Consider the following 12,087-nt stretch of genomic DNA (forward strand, 5'->3'; position numbering starts at 1 on the left):
TGAGAAATGAGAAATTATATAGAAATTGCATATTGCATTATGACATGAAAATTACATCATGTGAAAGCATTGAAAATTGCATTTATGAAAAATTTTTAAAAATGCATGACGTAATGATGGAAATGCAATCCAATCAATATGTGATATATGTGCTTTGAATGTACTAACTTTTAATGTTTTGCAGCATATTGATAGGGGGAGTAAAATCTCCATCTATGCATCTAAATGCTTCATATTTGATTAAGTTTGTCATCATCAAAAAGGGGGAGATTATTACGCCACTGAAGCCGTACATGATACTTCAAGTACAAGGTTTTGATGATGAACAAGTGAAATTAACTGCATTTCAGCTAAGGCGATGAAGAAAGATGACAAGCATTGAAGATATCGATGAAGAATCTTTGAAGACTAGTGTGCAAATGTTAAATTTATTTAAAGTCTTAGATTCTTGTAAAAGCCTTACTTAGTGCATATTTCGATTGCATTTCACCTAAAAAGTCTTTAGAAAAACTTTTCTAAAAGAACCCTTCATAAAAATCTTTTTAGAAAACTCTTTTCTTAAATTTTCGTGTTTATTAGTCGACTAATAGACTCACTAGTTGACTAACCCTTTCGCGCCATATTTTCTAAAAAATCATTTTTATCAAATTAGTCGATCGAAGGTTTTATCAGTCGACTGGACAGAATATTTGTTTTCTGAAAAATTTAGCAGTAGTCGACTAATGACTTTATCAGTTGACTAGACAGAACATTGTTTTATGGAAATTTAGCAGCAGTCGACTAATGCTTTTATCAGTCGACCAGACAGAATGTATGTTTTTCAGAAGATTTTAGCAGCAGTCGACTGAAAGGTTTTTCAGTCTACTGATGATATTATCAGTCGACTAATTTTATCTCTAGTCGACTAAGTTTCAAAAGTTCAGATTTTCAAACAGTTCGATTAATAGATCAGTCGACCGACGATAACTGTGAGTCTACTAATAACTAACTATTAGTCGACTAACTGTTGTTCCAGTCGACTAATTTTGTCATTTTTTCTGAAACTTTAAAAAGGCGTGTCTTTTCATTTTTCAAACGTTTTGATCATTCAAAATGGACTGTTTTGACACCGTTTCATACCCTCAACATATGAAAACTTTCAACTATAAATATGAGTGCATTTTACACTCAAAATCACTTCAATTCAATCAATTTGAATTAATTACTCTTTGCTTTTCACTCGTATTCATTTTCTCACTCATGTGATATTTTTCACTTCAGTTTTTCACTCAAATTCCTTTGAGAGATAGTGAATTCGTGAGTAGAGTACTCCAACAACCTCAAAAGCCAATTGCATCTCATTTGCATTCATAAGAAGGGCTCATAGGTTTTGTTGTAAGTTGTTACTTATTTTATTTTCTGTAAAAGGAAGGACTCCTTGGTTTAAAGGAGTTGTTTGCTTTCAGTAGGTGTGTGTGATCGTCGCAAAATTTTTCCTCTCTTGATATTTCTCTCTCTTCTTTTTCTTTTCATTTCCAACCTCTATTTCCTCCTTTTTGAAGGGAGAAAAAAAAAGACAGAAAGAAAAGAGAGAAAAGAAAAGAAAGAAAATAAGAGAGAGAGGAACTCTTTTACGGGGTCTCACTTGACCTTAATTTTTAAAATATTTGAGAAATAACTCACCTCCGTTTTGAAAATGTTTGCTGGAAAATGGAGAGACGGGATTCGCTCGTCGGTACGAGGTTCGACCGTTCCTGGCGCCTTTACCAGGGATAATCGAACCAATGATCAAATCTATGCCTTTTGCTTTGCTAAGAAATTATCTAAGAATTTATTCTAAGTCTAAATGCACAAAGAATCATGCTTGTGCAATGCAAATATGTATGCTCTTTTAACAATGATTTTGGAAATCTCCAAGTGTTTCTGATGAATAGAGTGAAGAAAAGGTTTCTAACTTAGAACTTAAGATTTAAAGTTCTAAGTTTTTGGAGTAATGAGAGTTTGAGAAAATGAATGATTTTGAAGCTAAGATAAAAGGGAGAAGAAAGGAAATTTCAAAGTCATAAATAGATTTTGAATTTAGCATTTTGAATCAGGATAGAGATGAAATTTGGAATGTAATTTTGAATTTCAGTTATAAAGCTTGAAATCAAAATAAGATTTGAGAAATCACAATAGAATTGAGAAATAGAATTGGTTTTTGGATTTAAGATAAACTTGGAATGAAATTTAGATTTGGAGATAGAATTTGATTCGAAATTTGGAGTTAAGAATGGAATTTGAAAAAAAAGTTTGGATCCTAAATAGAGTTGAAATCCAAGATGAAATTGAATTCTGGATTTTAGAATCTTAAATGGGAATTGGATCTGAAATCTGAGATCCAATGGTGGAAGTGGATTCTGGATCCTAAAATGGGTTTTGGACATGAAGTCTGAGATCCAAAGTGGAATTGGGTTCTGAATCCTAAAAATGAATTTGGATCGAAAATCTGAAATCCAAAGTGGAAGTTGAATTCTGAATCCTGAAATGAAATTGGATATTGGATCTGAAGTCTGAGACCCAAAGTGAATTGAATTCTGGATCCTAAAATGGAATTGGATCTGAAGTCTGAGATCCAAAGTGGAAATTGAATTTTGGATCCTAAAATGAGTTTTTGGATCTGAAGTTTAAGATCCAAAAGTGGATATTGTACTTGGAAATCTGGATCCAAGTTGAGATTAGGATCTAACTTTGAATTTTAAAATTAATTTGAGAATTTAAACTTTGAATATATAAAATAATTTCAAAGTCAAATTGGACTTTGAAAATGGGATAGAATTGATAATTTGAAATAGAAATTGAAGAAGAGATATTCACAATCACTTGGATTTTAAAAAAGGAATTTTGAAAATATGATGCCACTCTATCCTAAATGATGAATGAATTTAAAAGATCTCAAATTGGATTTTGAAAAGCTACTCCATTCTTTAAATGAACTAAGAATGAGGTTGAAGATATAATATATCTCTCACTATGGTCATTGAATATATTATATAATAACCACATTTAAATTCAAGTGAAGAATAAAATACATTTTTTTATGCTTTTATAGAGTTTAAAATGAAATTAATTCTCAACATACCCTGACTATGGCCATTAATATATATATTGAATCAATTTTCAATTAAACTCTGCTAAAAGAAGAAAAATATTTGAAAATATGATGATTTTTGAAGAAGATCTAGTGTGGATCTAGTGTTATTTTATAAAAGATAAAAATCCTAAGTTTTGTTTACATCCTGACTATGGCCATTGATGTAAATCATCAACTTAGAATTAATTACCTCTTACGAAATGGTGCATGTGCCATTCGTGTTGCCATTTGTGAGAATTTGAGAAATAAAGGCAAAATGCATGAAAACAAACAATTCATGATATTTACAATGCTCATTCATTCTATCTAAAATAGGGAATGTAAATTCTTATTCAGATCTAGCTATTATAACACATAAAATCAAATTTACAACTCCAAATAATGACCTTTTCCACATATTTCCTGCAAAGCAACTGGGTTAATATGAAAATGGAGGAAAAATTGTACATATCACATAGAGGTCAATGGTAAAATGCTCATATGCCCAGATATATATGATGGAAAGATGGAAAATGATATATATATATATATATATATATATATACATGCATATATATGCATATGGGTATATATATATATATATATACATATATATATGTATACATATACGTATATAGACATGTATATGTACATATATCTGTACATATATACAGAACATCTAAAATCAATGAGAGCCTATATATGAAAGGACATTAAGAATTTTTGCCTTGAATGAATGATAAAATGTGCATTTATACAGTTTGTTTACTGTATGATGAATGACATGCTATGCACACGCATAGTGATTCAGCAAATGTGAAAAATTAACAGATGTGCAAGCATTAGAGAAGAGGCCTGGGCATTGGCGGTGGATGCTGTCAGGTAGTGAAGGCAAGGTTGCAATGAAGGGACCATATAGATGAATGGCGGCACACAACTGCTGAGAGTTGCGTATATGCTGGAAGGTAGTGACAGGGTATGCAACAGGTACTATGAAGAGTGTTAATGTGAGCATTGGGTATGCCACAAGTGCTAAGCACAAGTGCAGCATGGTGCTGTGTGAGCAACATAACGGGGCTGCTTTGCTGCAAATAGCAGCAGAGATACTATAAATGACAGCAGAAACTTCGATCGGATCTTGTTGCTGAGTGGGAGTTGTTACTCGGAGAGGTGTACCAGATGCAGAAGGACCATAACCATTGCTAGGACATAGAAAAGATGGGTGTGTGATGTGAGGAGACCCCCTGTGCAGGCTTATAGGAACTTGATTGTATTGGAAAAAAACAACAATTCAGAGGTGCTACATTCGGAATTGTGGAGTTTACTAGAAGAATCTGCTGAAGGAGATCCTTGGGAAGGGAATGATACAGAATTGGCATTCATCTGAGTCGACAAGCCAGGTGGCTGTAAATGACTGCAAGAATGGATAACCACGGGAGGGATATAGGTAAATGATAATATGCATGAATGTGCAAAATGTGAAATGCTATGCTAGTGATGAGGGATATGAATGGTGTTGCAGAGGTGCAAGATACTAGTGGCTGTAAGTATCACCACAGATATTGCAGCATGTCATGATCATGACTGATGAAAGAGGTACAGGAAGGAAACAACATAGTGGATGGAAAGGTTGGTGACACAATGGATATTCTAATGAGTGGTAATGAATAGTGATGAGGAAGTGTGAAAAGGTGATTACAGATGTGGCCTATACACCTGACAAGTGAAGCAGTAGTTGTACTGCTGAGATGGTGATGTGCCCAAACGTTGATGAAGTAGATGGATAACGAAGAGGGCAGGAGCAGATGCTCATGTGAACTATGACAGGTATGGCAATGATATGGTAGGGTGGAAAGTACACAGGTGGGCTGATGTTATTATCGCAAAATTTTTACTTTTTGCGAGTCAAACTGACCTTTGAAAAAGATTTTGAAAATAACTCGCCTCCGTTTTAAAATGCTGGAAAATTCCGTAGAATGGGACTCGCCTGTTGGTACGAGGTTCGACCATTCCTGCCACCTTTAACAGGGGTAATCAAACCAAGGATCAATCTACTGCTCTGCTCTATTCAACTTGTCTAAATTATATTCTAATTTCTAAATGCACATAGAATCAGGCATGTGCTATGAATTTTCTGAAAATGCATATTTGAAAACATGATGTTTGCTTCAAAGATTGGAAAATATATGGAAAATGAACTCTTTGAAAATCGTGAATCATGATTGAGATACTATATTTGAGAAAATGAAAATCGATTTATTAAGAAATATAAGGATTTTGTGAAAATCGATTTTGAGAAATGTGACATAACTTTAGAAAACTTGATTTCTTTGAATTAGAACTTTTAAATTGAAAATATAACTTAGAAAAATCGAATTTGGAACTTGGGAAATACTTGAAACATCATTGGCAAATCCATATTTTGAGAAAATCGATTTTTGACTAAGACTTAGGAGATTTTGAAGAAATTGATTTCTCTGATTTGGAATTTGAATTGGAATTGGGAAATACATGAAATGAATGAATATGATTTTGAGGAATTGAGAAAATCTCTTTGTATTTTTTGAGAAATGCAGTGCATTTTGAAGTTAGCCTAAGAGTGTAGGCTGAAATGTGGCTAATACGAAGATTACAAATCTGGGTATCATTCGTATTCTGACTATGGCCATAAATACAAATTCCACCAAGTTTGTCAACTCCATAAGAGCTAGTGCACGTGCCATTCGTGTAGACCATAGTGAATTAATAAAATGTGCATGAATGATACATTCATCAGACATTTAATATTTGTAGAATTAAACTATATGCAATGCAATCCTAGTCTAAGCTGAAATTTAAATTCTTATTCCAAAGTTTAATTTAATTTACATCACTATTGAATTTAAATACAAGAAAAATAAAATCTTCAAGGTACCTGCAAAACTAGAAAACTTGGTTAATGAAAATATGTTGGCTTTTCTAGGTTTATCCAGTAATATCTAGAAATTACTGGATTTTGCTAGATATAAGCATTTTTGTCACGATTCCCTTAAATCAAAATTGATAAAATATGAAATAAGATTGAATAAATAAGGAAGATAAGATATGAAATTTCGAAATTGAGGTCAAAATGACCAAAATACCCCTAATAACAAAACTATGGCCTTGAAATTAGGGTTTTTAGAAAGATATTTGGTAGAATGCAAGTTTTGAAGTTCAAATGAAAATAAATCAAACTAAATATGCTATGACATGATTAAAAATATGAAAATTAGGGTTAGGGATTTCGAAATTTAGGTCAAATGACCAAATTGCCCCCGATAGCAAGACTATGGCCTTGAAATCAGGGTTTTTAAAAAATATTTTGGTAAAACTTAGGTTTTATGCACTAAATGAAATCAAATGAACATCAAATTTAACATAAAGTATCTTAATATGAATATGAATATGAATATGATTAAATCCTAAAAATATATGCTTATACACGAAAACCCAAGAATATAACAAATTTTGTGATTTTTGCAGTGTTTTGGAATTCTTCGGGTACCCTGTTTTGCAATTCAAGCCATTCAAGCATCAAACGGATTCTAAAAATCCTCAAAAATGGTACCTGCACTTGTTATAACCCTAATATCAAATTAGAATTATAAAAATATTTTTTTGGCATTAGTTTAATCCGAAAATAGCATCAAACCCTAAAAATATGCTATTTTTGACCTAGTTCACCAACCAGTCTCAGTCCAAGACCCGAACCAGGGATCAAACCTCCATGGAAATCTATGAAATTTTACAGAGAACAAATAGACAGGAAAACAGAACTTTTCTTTTTTACAGATCTGAAAAATCCTTTAAAACCAGGGAGATATCCATCCGACAATCCGGACTTGAATATATTGATTTTAACTTTGGTCCTCACTGATACTTTCAATTGAAAATTCCGGGATAAATAGAAGTACTCATTAAAAACATCTGATATTTTAACAGTGAATATTTTACATAAAAATAATAATACTCACTTTTTATAGATCATGAATCGGATCTGTATTTTGGGATTTATAAACAACACAAGTCTGATTAGGGTTTTGGTAAACCCTAACGAGTTTTAAATTGAAAATCAGAATCTCTGACAGAGGAAAAATACTAAACAGCAATCAAAAATTCTAAAAATTTCACAGTAGCTAGATCTAATCAATATGAATCCATGGCACTTTACAGATCTAAAATCGGATATAAGATGAGAAAAATATCATCATAGCAAGTTACCCTCTTGATTTTAACAACGATTTTAAAGTTTTAAAAACCCGACTTGATGTCTGATTTTTCTGACAGGGTTTTTGAATCCCAAAAACTTTGATTCTTTTACAGTAGTTCGTTTACACATCCATGTATCACATATAAAAAAATCAGATATTAACAGCAAGTACTTAAATCCGAAATAGTATGATCTTTTCTGTTCTAAACTAAAAACACACAGAAATCTAAAAAAATCTAATAAAACATGCATTAACTAATAAAAACAATAAAATAAACACTAAAACAGTAAAAAAAATTTATTTCTATGCTGGAAAACGTGTAATAAACATGAACAAACAAATAAATAAATAAAAATTAGGGAATCAATGGCTGGAATTTGATATTATCTTTAAAAGCATGGATTTAACCCATTAAAAGGGTAAATCACATGTTTTATTGGTTAATAATATAAAAAATAATGCAATAAACGATTCTAATGGATTAGAATCATGGAAAACAACATGGAATAGAGTTAGATCATCTTCTTGAATTGATTTTGGGGTTCTTGGTTGAAATCCATGGTTAAATCCATGAACACAAGAGTTTCCATGGTGAAATCTATTGAAAAATCATAAAAAAATAATAAAAAATAATAAAATAATATTAAATAAACTCACCTTAAGGCTGCAGCTGTAATGGAGGAAGGTGGAGGTGCTGGAGAGGAGAGAGAGGCCATGAAAATTTGAGAGAAAAAGAGCTCCCTTTTTCCCCTCTAAAGACCCCTTTTTATAGTTTTTCAAAACCCATGTAATTAGGACTAATTAATACCTAACTTTGACTTTTTCAAACTCTATCTAAAACCACCAAGGGAGGACGATTTTTTGTGGTTTCCTAACCCTAAATGAACTTTAACTAAACCTTAATTAACACCTAATTAAACCCTAAAAAGTCCAATTGTGGCACCACCTAGTATGGACCCACATTTGGTTTTTAAAACCTGAATTTAAAACCTTTAAAAACCAATGGTTTAAAACTTAAATAAAATGGATTTTTAAAATTGATTTTGACTCCTCTAAACCCCTAACCTAACTAGGACAATGACTAACCCTAGTCTAACCTTGACTTCTTCAAATGTGGCGCCACCCCGAGTGGGCTCCACTTGAATTTTCAAAAATGATTTTAAAACTTGAAAGTGAGAGGTTTTTCAATAGAGATTCAAAAGTAGACTTGAAATCAAAAGTTTTGAAATGGCATAGGGTCCTAACTAGGTCAGAACTCCTCTAGATATGGTGCCAACTGAGTGGGTCCACATCGATTTTTGAAAACTTTGAAATAAACACTTAAAACAACTTTGAAAAGAGGTTAAAATCAATAATTGAATTTCAAGATTTTTTGAAAATAGAGTCTCAAGCGAACTGGAACTCCGGGTTAGAGTCCTAGATTTTTAGGACTCTGTGATTTTGGTTTTTAAAAGCCAAATGAAGGAGTTTTTGAAAAGATTTCATCGAAAATGGTAAAACAAGTCAAAAAATACAGTCAGGGTTAGACTCCTAACTCAATCAGAACTCTGAAATAGAGTCCTGAATTAACTGAACTCTACAAAATGAACTAATTTTTGAAAAATAAATGAAAATAAATAAAAATAGAAGTAAAAACAGACTCTAGAACAGACTCCTGACTGGATTAGGACTCTGGGACAGAGTCCTGATCGGACTGAAACTCTAGATTTTTTTGGTATTTTCTGAAAAACAGTTGAAAGAACTTGTGAAAACAGTTAAAATAATAACAAATATTGAAATAAACCAGAGTTCTGATTCAACTGAGACTCTGGGGACAGAGTCTTGATTGAACTAGGACTCTCAGATTTTTGGATTTTCTGAGAAAACAAATCAGAGAATTTTGAAAAATAGTTAAAAACAGGATGAAATCGAAGTTTTGGTTCAGAGTCCTGATCTGATTAGGACTCTGAGAAAGAGTCCTGATTCGATCAGAACTCTAAAAATTTTGGTTTTCTGATAAGCAAATGATGAAATTTGGGTAAAGCTTTTGAAAACCAGTGAAGATGAAGTATAAAAAACAATTTTGGATAGAGTCCTACTTCGATCAGAACTCTGGGGTAGAGTCCTGATTTTATCAGGACTCAGATAAAATCTCAGAATTTTGAAATTCTTTGATAAAAGTGTAATAGTTTTGGTAGATTGAAAGATTTCTGAAAGATTGAAATCAAGATGCTCATATGCCCAGATATATATGATGGAAAGATGGAAAATGATATATATATCTATATACATGCATATATATGCATATGGGTATATATATACATATATATGTATACATATACGTATATAGACATGTATATGTACATATATCTGTACATATATACAGAACATCTAAAATCAATGAGAGCCTATATATGAAAGGACATTCAAAATTTTTGCCTTGAATGAATGATAAAATGTGCATTTATACAGTTTGTTTATTGTATGATGAATGACATGCTATGCACACGCATAGTGATTCAGCAAATGTGAAAAATTAACAGATGTGCAAGCGCATTAGAGAAGAGGCCTGGGCATTGGTGGTGGATGTTGTCAGGTAGTGACAACAAGGTTGCAATGAAGGGACCATGTAGATGAATGGCGGCACGCAAATGCTGAGAGTTGCGTATATGCTGGAAGGTGGTGACAGGGTATGCAGCAGGTACTATGAAGAGTGTTAATGTGAGCATTGGGTATGCCACAAGTGCTAAGCACAAGTGCAACAGAGTGCTGTGTGAGCTACATAACGGGGCTGCTTTGCTGAAATGGCAGCAGAGATATTATAAATGGCAGCAGAAACTTCGGTCGGATCTTGCTGCTGAGTGGGAGTTGTTACTGGGAGAGGTGTACCAGATGCAGAAGGACCATAACCATTGCCAGGACATAGAAAAGATGGGTGTGTGATGTGAAGAGACCCCTTGTGCAGGCTTATAGGAACTTGATTGTATTAAAAAAAAAAGCAATTCAGAGGTGCTACATTCGAAATTGTGGAGTTTACTAGAAGAATCTGCTGAAGGAGATCCTTGGGAAGGGAATGATACATAATTGGCATTCACCTGAGTCGACAAGCCAGGTGGCTGTAAATGATTGCAAGAATGGATAACCACGGGAGAGATATAGGTAAATGATAATATGCATGAATGTGCAAAATGTGAAATGCTATGCTAGTGATGAGGGATATGAGTGGTGTTGCAGAGGTGCAGGATACTAGTGGCTGTAAGTATCACCACAGATATTGTGGCATGTCATGATCATGACTGATGAAAGAGGTACAGGAAGGAAACAACATAGTGGATGGCAAGGTTGGTGACACAATGAATATTCTAATGAGTGGTAATGAATAGTGATGAGGAAGTGTGAAAAGGTGATTATAGCCGTGGCCTATACACCTGACAAGTGAAGCAGTAGTTGTACTGTTGAGATGGTGATGTGCCCAAACATTGATGAAGTAGATGGATAACGAAGAGGGCAGGAGCAGATGCTCATGTGAACTATGAGAGGTATGGCAGTGATATGGTAGGGTGGAAAGTACACAGGTGGGCTGAGTGGCACAAAGGAAGTGTTGGGAATGAGATAAGATGGTAAAGATGAAGATGCTAGGTGTGGCTGGTGATGTCAAGCAGTACACTTAACAGATACAACCAATCATGTTTGCTGCGAAGTAAAGGTGATGATGGGATTGAGGCTGGAGATGTGGTGTAGATGATTAATTATTGTACATTATTAATCATTAAGTAAATCTAATATCAAAACAACGACATCAGCTAATTTATAAAGAAACTAATTAAATCTCACTTTAAAGCAACCAAATACTCTAATTATGAAACAACTAATAACTAGCTTAATTATCAACTAACTAATTTCCTAACTAACCAACTAACAATTCTCTTAACTAATAGCTAACAGTTTTACTTAACTAACAACTAATGATATCTAATTAACTAACAATGAAGATTATATTGAAAATCAGTAATTAAAAAAAAGATAGAAATCACGATGAAAGTTAATCAACAATCAGCAAGTAAAAAGAAAGAGAGAAAGAAATCCTGTTAAATTCAGCAGTAACAAGCAGTAACAAATCCGATTAGCAAGATTCAGTTAATGACGCTCCACTGAGCTCAAACAATGAAAATCGCAGTACATTTGAGACATCCAAATCGCAATGAGATTAAACATTCAAATCATTTACCGAGACTTCAAGCAATAACAGAGATTAACCACAAATCGATTCTAAAGATGAACAGAAAGTCGTAACAACGATCAGCAAATTGATTTCAAAGACCAACAACAAATAGTGAAATATATTTCATGATGGCTTAAGAAGGAAACCACCAGTTTCTTACCGATAGACGTGAATCTATTCTGGCTTAAGCAGAGGATTCCAGATGGCTTGCCTGATGCGAGATTGTTGGGTGATATCAGTGAAGATGTGGCAGCAATCGCCTTATCAGAAGCTACTGTTGTATTCACGGGGATTGCTGCTGGTGGAAGAGCCTACGACTTGGGCACTGAAGAGGTAGCAGGAGGGATAGGACTTGTGGTCGAGGCTGAGCAGGCGAGCTTCCTTCCTGTGCAAAAAGATTATGCTCTTATTGAACATGTCAGCAAAAAGAAACCATCCTTACTGATTTTTGTCTCATCTTTCAAGACCTTTCCATTATGAATCAACAACTGCCGAACACTTGGAAAGTTATCTTTTTCTTGGATGTTTCAAAACTCTGAAATGAATTTTGTAAATGTCTACGA

Source organism: Nuphar pumila, chromosome 12 (genome assembly GCF_984573655.1).
Source record: "Nuphar pumila chromosome 12, dmNupPumi1.hap1.1, whole genome shotgun sequence".
Taxonomy (NCBI): Eukaryota; Viridiplantae; Streptophyta; class Magnoliopsida; order Nymphaeales; family Nymphaeaceae; genus Nuphar; species Nuphar pumila.